Source organism: Tupaia chinensis, unplaced genomic scaffold (genome assembly GCF_000334495.1).
Source record: "Tupaia chinensis unplaced genomic scaffold, TupChi_1.0 Scaffold140574_1, whole genome shotgun sequence".
NCBI lineage: Eukaryota > Metazoa > Chordata > Mammalia > Scandentia > Tupaiidae > Tupaia > Tupaia belangeri.
In genome coordinates, this window is record NW_006200449.1 from 90,399 (window position 1) to 98,616 (window position 8,218).

An 8,218-nucleotide genomic window follows, 5' to 3' on the forward strand; every position below is an offset into this window, starting at 1 on the left:
TTTTTTCTTTTACATTCCTATACACTTAGGGTATATGGAGTGGAAATGAGAGAGAATGTACCAAACTTAAAACATAATGGAACTTTGAGGCAAGATATTGGTGGGTGAAAGTAAAGTGTTAAGCATAAAGAACTAGAAAATATTGAGCTAGATGACTAGATTGGATTGTACCATTAATAAGAATTTGAATTCTGGGAGGGAATATATGTAGAGGTAAGGATTGTATTTATGTTGACTCTGAGGTGTTGGAAAGGCAGTAAGACATAACTGTATTACAAGTAGTTAGAAATTTATGACTTTAGAATCTTGAAACTGACATCAGGGTTTAAGATACAGACCCATATATTTCACAAAGAGATGAGAGTTGAACCATAAAAATAAATGGAATTTTAAAGAAAAGGCATTTTACCCTAAAAAAAAGAAATCAGTGAACCTAAGTTGGTTATATTGAGAAATGCTGACATTCAGGTATTATAAAAGAAAGAGTGAGAAAAGAAATTGTCAGAGATGGAAAGGTAAGAGAATATAATATGAAAGCAAATAAAATCTTCAATGGGAAGTATGAGCTTACAAAAATAAATTCAGGATGCCTATATGCAGATAAGGCTAAACAATCAGTGTATTTTATGTAAATAACTTGTTGCTTATTTGTAAGTAAAGAAGTGATTAACTATCTTCAACCAATGATTTTCATAAACATGTTGTCTCTTAGGTAAGATATGTTGGAAATAGTATCTTTAATATTTCAAGTTGGTCCAGCTCCATGGCTGGTGGTGAAGATGACTGGTTCCCACTTGTTGACCAACCTCATGGTTTACATCCCAGAACTGGTGGTGTGAGAAACATACTGCAATGTATGCATGCCCAAAATCCCACCAGGGTAAATGGAGAAGGAATCGCGTTGCCCATGGCCATGCCCCCTCAGGGTGCTTTCTCCCTCTCTCTCTCTCTCTCTCTCTCTCTCTCTCTCTGGTGAGCACATGTATTACCCTCTGCCCCCCACCCCACCCCTTGAAAAATAAAACGTTAAGTCATGTCCTAGTATGTAAGAAATCCACATTGTGCAGCATGCCTGATTATCCAATAGAAACTGATTCCCAGGTCTCTGTTTTCAGGACTTACAGAACAAGGTCATTTCCAGATTAGTATTGTATGATTCTCATCGACCAACGGCCACACTAGTGGTGGAAATCTATCTATCCTTCAAATTTTGTCAAAGGAATGGCTACATTCTATCGATACTAGGAATAGATTAAGAAATCCTGAATATTTATCTGCCTGGCTTTGATTTTTAAAATGTATATTGAATTTGAGTTATCAGTTTATTGTCTCTCAGTTGAAAAATAATCTTTGTAAAAAGGATATGAGAAGTTTTTCTTTTTTTTCCCTTTTTTAGCTAGTACTGAAGCTTTCTCAGAAATGGGTGCTGGAGAGACACAGTCAAAAGAAAGGACTTGCTTTCTAATGTGGCATGCTTGCCTGGTAGGCTCTGCAATGCATGTGCTTCTCAGTGTCCGCAGTTCCTACTATGTGAGCAGCTCATCCAGCACTGGACTCCTGTACTGTGGGTGGCTTGTTCAGCATCAAGAGACTGCAGGATAGGATGTCCATGAGCAACCAGAGACTTTCTCCACACTTTCCTGCAGTTTTGTATTACAACACTTCAAGTGAGACACCCTCTTTTTTTGGGGGGGAGGGGCGCCGGTGTAGGGGCAGGTAAGAGTTTGCCACAGGATGAGTACACTCACTGGGGACAGACAGAAAAAGGGAAAGTGAGAAATAACCCTATAGAGGGGATGGCCATGCTGCAATCCCTTCCCTCCTCCATTCTCCTCTAGGAATTTTGGACACACACATGTACACACCTGGTGTGATTTTCAAGCCACGGATTCAGGACTAAAACTGCAGTTGTCCATCACCTTAACCACCATGCCACCTGCAAGCCCTGCAATAACTTTCTAATGAACACCAATCTCAGGTGCTTGAAGGTATATTTCCAGCGATAGCTAACTGTCTGCTAAGTAAGCCATGGTTATAACCTCTTTAAGGAGGTCTAGATCTCATTCCAAGATGTTAGTATTATGGAGCTTTTTCTTTTCCTTTTTTTTTTTTTTTTGGAGAGATTTTTGCTATAGGGCGCGTGCACTCGCCAGAAAGACAGAGAGAGACAGAGAGACAGAAAGCGAGAAATCACCCCTCAGGGGGGATGGCCATGCTGCAATCCCTTCTCCTCCATTCTCCTCTTGGGATCTTGGGCACACATGCACATGTGCCCAGTGTGAGTTTAAGCCACCGGGTCTGGGACTCAAACCACAGTTGGCTATATGAGAGTCCAGCAACATAGCCATTACACTAACTGTTGGTCCCATGGAGCTTTTTCTTAAATAATCATGTCATCCATAATATATCTACAATTCCTATACTGCTTAGAGTTCTCTTTATTCTTATTAGCCAATCCCTTATTATTCCAACCTCTTGTTATAGTTAATAATTCTTTATATTAAATTTTCTCATTCAAGTTACTACATGATGTTTCTTTCCTGATTGGACCCAAACTGATATAGTAACTGATATAGTAACATATCAATGTCATCCTTGAATCAAATTTATGAGACATTGTGGTATTTCATTACAAATTGGAGATTGTGCTAGTTTAGCTAGCATAATTAGATATCACAGCCTCTCTAAATTTGTGCACCATTTGATTATAGATCTAATATGATAGGTAAAGTATTATAATAGCATTTAGAGAAAATACCATGGAACATGTTTAAGATCTTAAGAAAGACAAAGATCTCTTACATAAAAACAATACAAACCTCACTAATCATAAAAAAAGATATAAAGTCCAATTAAGAACAATCATTCATCCAGACCAGCAGTTAGCGTAATGGCTTTGTTGCTGGACCCCGACATAGTCAACCGTGGTTCGCGTCCTGGACCCAATGGTTTAAAACTCACACCGGGTGTGTGTGCATGTGTGCCCAAGATCCTGAAAGGAGAACAGAGGAGAAGGGATTGCGGTGTGGCCATCCCCCCAGGGGGGTGATTTCTCACTTTCTGTCTCTCTGTCTCTCTCTGTCTGTCTGGCGAGCACATGCGCCCTATAGCAAAAACCTCTCCAAAAATAAAAGAACATTCATTCATCAAAAAAACATCATATGGATCAGCAGATGGTGTAATGGTTATGTTGCTGGACTTCCAAGTAGTCAATCATGGTTCAAGTCCTGAACCTGGTGGCTCAATCTCATACCAAGTGTGTACATGTGGTGCTCAAAATGCCGAGAGGAGAATGGAGGAGAAGGAATTGCAATGTGGCCATCCCCATCCCCCTCGGGGGGTGATTTCTCACTTTCTGTCTCTCTGGCAAGCACCTGTGCCCTGTAGCAAAAATCTCTCTTTCTCAAAAAATAAAAAAAAAAAAAAAAAGAAATTGTAAATGATCAAAGTACAAGCATAAATACAATATGTAAAAACAACTCCTACAAATCAATTTTTAAAAAGGGTGAGAATGCAACAGAAAAAAATGAGCCAACTATTGTATAGGCCTTTTGCAATACAAGATTAATATCCAAATATCAATAATCAAAGAAAATGCATTTGACTTTATTAGTCATTAGAAAATGCTGATTACTACTATACCTGTAGAATGGCTAAAGTAAAATAATAATAATAATTAAAAAGGGGGAAAAGATAATAATGGATACCAGCAAGGGTGTGGAGACACTAGAATGCTCATAAACTGCTAGTGAGAAGGCAATTTGGCATAACTTTACCAAACTCTTCATCAATATCGTCACTAGTATGCATATTTTTAAAAACATGTACAAAAATGTTTGTAGCAATACTGTATGAAATAACCTTAATGTCCATTAATGATCAAACGGAAAAACTAATTGTAGTTTACTGAAATAATCAACTACTATATGGAAATGAGAAATGTCAAACCATTCTGTACATAAGTAGTCAAAGGGAAAATACTTAGAAGTTAGCTTTGGTAAATGAAAATAAACGTTTTTGTGAGAAAAATGTAGAAGGAACAAAAGGTGCCTGGGAGATGCGGGCAGTCTTCTGGTACTTTCTCTGGGTACAGGCATAACTGTGTTTACATCTTGAAACTCATTGAGGTACGCATTGATTTTTACACTTTTCAGGATATTGCTATACTACCAGAAAAAGCTAAAAAATAATCATAAAACTAAGATGGTTCTTCCACAGGATGAGTAAGATCCTTGCCCATGTAACATATCCTATGCTTGTTGACTTCTATGAAGCACTAAAACTACCTGGTGTCATACTGCCACTAATTTATACATTCCTAATTTCATTCATTGTTATTACTATTTTTATTTTTTATTTATTTTTATTTTTTGCCATAGGGTATGTGAACATGACGAGAGAGGTAGAGAGATACAGTAAGAGGGGGAAAAAGAGAAATTATCCCCCAGGAAGGATGGCCACATCACATTCCCTTCTTCTTCATTATTCTCCTTGGATTTGGGGCATGCAAACACACGTGCCCGGCATCGTTTTCAAGCTGCCAGGTCCGGAACGCAAACTGTGGTGGGCCATGTGGGAGTCCATCACTTTAACCACCATGTCACCTGCTGGTTCATGTTATTACTTTTTAAAGAGTCCTTTAATTGACCTTATTCACTTCTTTTATCTTCTTTTTATTTGACCTAAAAACTAGCCATTTAGTTACATGCTTATAATTTGAAGCTTTCCATTGCTCACAGACTTAAGTGATCAATAACAAACACAATTATCTTACTTGGAGATAATTTTGTGATTCTTATAAAACGCACCCAGGAAAAGGGCATATGTAATAATTTGTTAAATGTAGTAATAACAGCTGTTGCTTTATACATTTACTACTGAAGTCAAATTTTAAGGACATAGAAATATAAAAATTAAAGCATAAGTAAGAATAAGAGCTGCCATAGTAGCAGGTAAGAATCTTTTCCTTCCACACTTTGTTTAGTTAGGACCTCAGGGCAGATGGTGACTTTAGGTTCTATGGTCATAATTCCTAATAAATACATTTTCTGATGAAGATGATTTGGTGCTCAACTGGTGGAATAGTGTTATGATGGTTGCTATGTGTACAATCTAAAGAATGACTCACTGCTACTCTATTTATTATTTATGGATTACAGAGTGGGCCAGAAGACAGAAGGAAAAAAAGAACTTGCAAACCAAAATCAATACAAATAATAGCCTCTCACAAGAGAAATCCCAGAGGTTTAAGTAACTCTCTTGTCTTTCCTCTAGCCATCTTTTTCTCTCTTATTTTTTCCCTTCCTCTGTTTACTCTAAAAATATTCTCTGCTATTTCACTGTTTTCCCATTATATTCTTAATAAATAATCATTATTAACATTCTTAACCTAAATGTTTCAAAATGATTGACTCCAAGTCTAATATGATAGTAAGCAGAATACCCTTTGGTCAATTCTATACTCCATTATGATTTGTATAAAATAAACACTGGACAGTATATACCTTTCCAGACCAAGAAGACAACAAACATAATGAACAATCAATATGCTAACACAATGGTTTATTCTTCCTAATATTCTTGTGAGGTATTCTATTTTCTTCCTAATAATTTCATATAATGAGTTAAAATAAGTCTACAGTATGTGTCAGTATCATATTCATATATGATTTTATTCAGGATCTCCACATGAACTAGAAGGAATTTTATTTTCCTGAACAGTACTAGACTAATTACAGTGGCACATCAACATAAGAAGTGCTGGTATATTAACTATATCATTAATACAGTACTCCAAAATAAAATGAATAAAAGTGAAATACTACAAATAAAGTGTTTTTAAAAGCAGCTTTCCCAATGTTTTACTTACATTCATTTAGGTTTAGCAATAATTTAAGTAGATAAACTAACAAGGGTGACTCTAGTAATTTCTTGAGGAAAACAATAATGTTGTTCAAAATGTAAAAGGAAACTTAAGCTATATACTTAGTTGGCAGAAATCTCTGTCAAAACAAATCCACAATTAAACTTACAGAAATACGAATATTGTACAATATTATACTTGTTCCTATCCAATTGACTCTAGCATTTTGGTTTGTATATTATTAGATCATCGGGAAACTCATGATGTATTTTTCTATGCAAAAATGCAACATGACTTTCCAGACAGTCCAATATATGGTTATATTCGTTACTTAGTAATTTTTATTACTGGATTATCTTCATGATATCATATATTTCATTAGTTTTAGTGAAGAGATGAGAACCTGACTTAATTTAATAATGATAGTGACTGAGGCAAGTTAAGAAGGGTCTTGAGGGCCAATAAACAGACTTTAGTTTTGGTTCTGTACAAAGTGAGGATCCATTACATGACTCCCATGGATGAAAAATAAAATAAGTTTTAAGAGTTCTGTTGTATCTGTTCACTGGACAATATGTTACTGGCCTCAAAACATGTCCTTCCACCCATGCACCACAAACCAAACTAGGTTGTGGTGCAGGAAAGCATGGCTTTATTGTCATGTGCAAACCTAGGAAAGTGGGCAGCTAACACTGAAAGAATCATCTGTCCTTCAAGAAACGCTAGTACGCATTTTTTAAAAATATTTTTAACCTGCTATAGTTATCAGAGAGAGACAGCGTATAGGGGGAGGGCAGTGAGAAAGTAAGCCACCAGGTCAGGGGCTCAGTCTGCAGTCAGCCATGTGAGAGTTCAGCATCCTAACCACCATGCCACCGTGCATTTTTAAGGCCAAATTTAAGGGATTACTTCACAAGCACATTATCAGCTCAGTGACTAGTTCAAGAGGGTGTGATCATTTCATGGGCTCTCTTGGCTAGTGGGATGTAGGATATCAGTTTATCTTCTGAGAAGGAGCAATCATTAATTCTCAGGTGCCATTCAATTTGATGTCTAAGAGATCACAGCCAGTAATACTGGTGGGTTTCATATCCTGCAAAACATCTTAATAATTTGAGTTAAGGGACAAGCAGATGGTGGAATGGCTACATCACTAGACTCTCATGTAGTTGACCATGATTCAAGTCCCTGACCTGGTGGCTTAAACTCACAACAGGCACGCATGTGTGTGTGCCCAACATCACGAGAGGAGAATGGAGGCAAAGGGATTGTGGCATGGCCATCCCCCCTGGGGGGTGATTTCTCGCTTTCTGTCTCTCTGTCTGTCTCTGTCTTTCTGGCAAGCACACACACCATATAGCAAAAACCTCTCCAAAACAAATAAATAAAAATAATTTGAGTCAAAATCCAATATTATCTTTCAAGTGTTGTTTTGTTTTGTTTTGTTTGAATCTTATGTTCCCTTACTTTGGGCAAAGTTGTTTATTTTAGTATCACTCTACTATTTCCTAATCCCTACATCTGAAAAACTAATTCCTATAACAAAGAAAAGAAAAGCTTAGAAGAAAGGAGGTTGCAAGTTCTATGGGAAGAGTTCACATTGGTCCATTAAAATAATAAAAACAACTTCACATCAGGAATTTGGCAAGTATTGAAGTTAGAAAGAGGATGATGGGCCACACTATAAATCCATTACCATTTGAAAGTCATTTTCTTTACAGTGAACAGGATATTCCTTCAAACAATTGGACATGGAGTAAGCATAACCAAAGCCTGAAGTCTCAAGCTGGAGCAGGCCATTGAAGTTTAAATGGACTACACTTTCCCAACACTTTAGAAAAATACTTCGCTTTTAGTCCAGCTCTTGTTAATATTTAATTTAGGAAATTTCCATTTCTTTCCTCAATAGGAAGGAAAAACTGGAGACACTGCCCATTCAGACTGACCCTGTTGGGTTTCAAATGAATGGAAGAGGCTAAAAAGGGGCTGGGAAAACAGCAAGAAATGAGGGCGAAAGCTGTGGCAGCATACACTGTAAAGAGGAGTGGCTTCTCATATATATTTGAGTATTTACTGCCCCCAAAAGGAATTCCAGATGGCTTACATATGTAGCATGGGAGAAAGAGAGAGGTATGAAGACAAAGATGGTTGACCTGAACACTGAGAAGATGGAGTTGCTGTTAACTCTGACAGGCAAGGAAGAAAACACGTCTTGGAGAAAAGCATATTAAGTTTAAAATGCCTATTAGATGCCTCTAGAATACCCAAATAGCAATGTCAATCAGGCAGTTAGATACACAAATCTAGAGTACAGGGAAGAGGATTGGGCTAGAGGTATAAATTTTCCAAAGACAG